This window comes from Solanum tuberosum, unplaced genomic scaffold (assembly GCF_000226075.1).
Source record: "Solanum tuberosum cultivar DM 1-3 516 R44 unplaced genomic scaffold, SolTub_3.0 scf00534, whole genome shotgun sequence".
NCBI lineage: Eukaryota > Viridiplantae > Streptophyta > Magnoliopsida > Solanales > Solanaceae > Solanum > Solanum tuberosum.
Genome location: NW_006239450.1, coordinates 227,712 through 229,722, shown reverse-complemented (window position 1 = coordinate 229,722; position 2,011 = coordinate 227,712).

Here is a 2,011-nt window from a genome sequence, read left to right as displayed (position 1 = left end):
TAACTTGTTATATATATATATATATATATATATATATATATATAAGATTTCTTATCTCCGAATTTTATAAATAATATTATTAGAAACATTTCTATTGAGTCTTTTTAGAGATCTTAGAGATAATGTTTGCAAAAAATATTAGTTACAATAAATAATTGAATTGAACTAATTTATCACTTCATTAAAATCAATGCAAAAATTGAGGGATTGAAAACCGACGAACAATGTTGATTAAAAAATTTGAGGAAAAAACAATCTAGTTTGTCGTTTTTTATAAATCGAAAGCTGAATAATGTTTGCCGTGTTTTTTATATGTGAAATTATAATTCTTTTTCATACCCTTTTAAAGAAAATCGATACAGTTCTTCAATTATTTTATTTTTTATTTTACAATATTGAGGGATTCCATTGGTTTTGAAAGTGCGAAATTGCAGTTGACGAATAAAAATAAAAATAATAAAAATATTTTACTAAAGAGCATATGAGTCGATTGGTAAAATTGTTAGAGATTTTTATTTTACACATAAGAAATATTCATTTTATACTTAAAAAATTTGAAAAGATTTTTTTCTAAGTTTGTTTTATAGTAAATAATCGATTACTATATATTTGTTATTTTTGTTATATCTATTTTATTTGTACGTTTGTTACTTTTTTTCTAGATTGTTTTGATCGATTTTTCTTGAACTGAGGATCTATTACTGATTTTAAAGTGTATTACTATTATGTCCACCATTTTTATTTTCAAGAAAATGAAAGGGAAATATTGTAATCCAAATTAAAGGATGAATGTGAATGTGGAGAAAATATAGACATATTGTGCTTCTTTATTTTTTGGTGGGATATTAATGATAATATTGTTTACTTTTTAGGACTCATTGTGTTCAATCATTAGCTATGAAAAATAAAGTATTATTTTTGTTCTCTTCACATTTGCTCTATATTTTTCACTTGCCGACTAGCTAGCTAACTAATTAATACTACAATCTAGATTTCATATATATTAATATAATAATATGTATAGCCAAAACAATTAAATTTTGTAGTATTAGACTATTAGTGTAACGATCGGGTTTCGTCGTTATAGAAAAGTCAACGGGAAAAAATTTAGGTCGAAAAACCTTGTCGTAGTAACTTGGAATTTCCCAACCTAGTCCAGATTTGGACGAAATCGAAATCACTAAGGTGAAGGGAGTCTGGTAACAATCGGGTGATTTAATTATGATTTTGATTACATGAATAGTTAGATAAGTCGTTAAGGAATCCGTACGACTTTACGGAATTGAATTCGGGTGAGTAGAACTCCCGGAATCGATGTTAGAGTGAACGGCATTTTCTGAGCATCGTTGGTTAAAGGTGTGTTGTGAAATGGGGGTCTTGAAATTATTAAAATAGCTCACTGGTTCCGTGCAAGCCGCTGAGGCGGGATTTCTGCCGCCAGGGCGGGGGCCGTTGTAGCGGGGTGAGGACCGTTGTGGCGGGTCCGATGCGACTTAAGGTCATAAATAAACCCCAAAACGTTTTTATTATGCATTTTTCATTTTTTAGAGCTAAGGAATGAACCCCAGGCTACTCTTGACAGTTTTCCACCATTCTTGAGGCTAAAGGTAAGATTTTAACTCCCCGAATCTGTTTTTCGATCCGTAGAACGTAATCTAATGGGTAATTATCAATGGGGGAGGGTTTTGATCTAGAATCTATGGTGGAAACAACCCTATTTTGGATACTTGGGATCATGGGTATGATCTAAGGTTGTTAGAATTGTTAGTAATTCGGGTAATTAGTGATTGTTTATTGATTCCCGTGTTATTATGATTGTTTGTAGACCAAGAACAAGCGGAACGAATTCGAAAAGGGAAGGATTAAGTTTCTTAGGGTTTCAATATGGGTTTGGGTTGCTACATTCCGGCATAAATATTGGATCGGGTACCACGTTCCGATATGCTAACTGTTTGGGTTTGGGTTCTATGAGAGGGACAATGATTTGTCATAATTGTGTATTTTGAGAAAT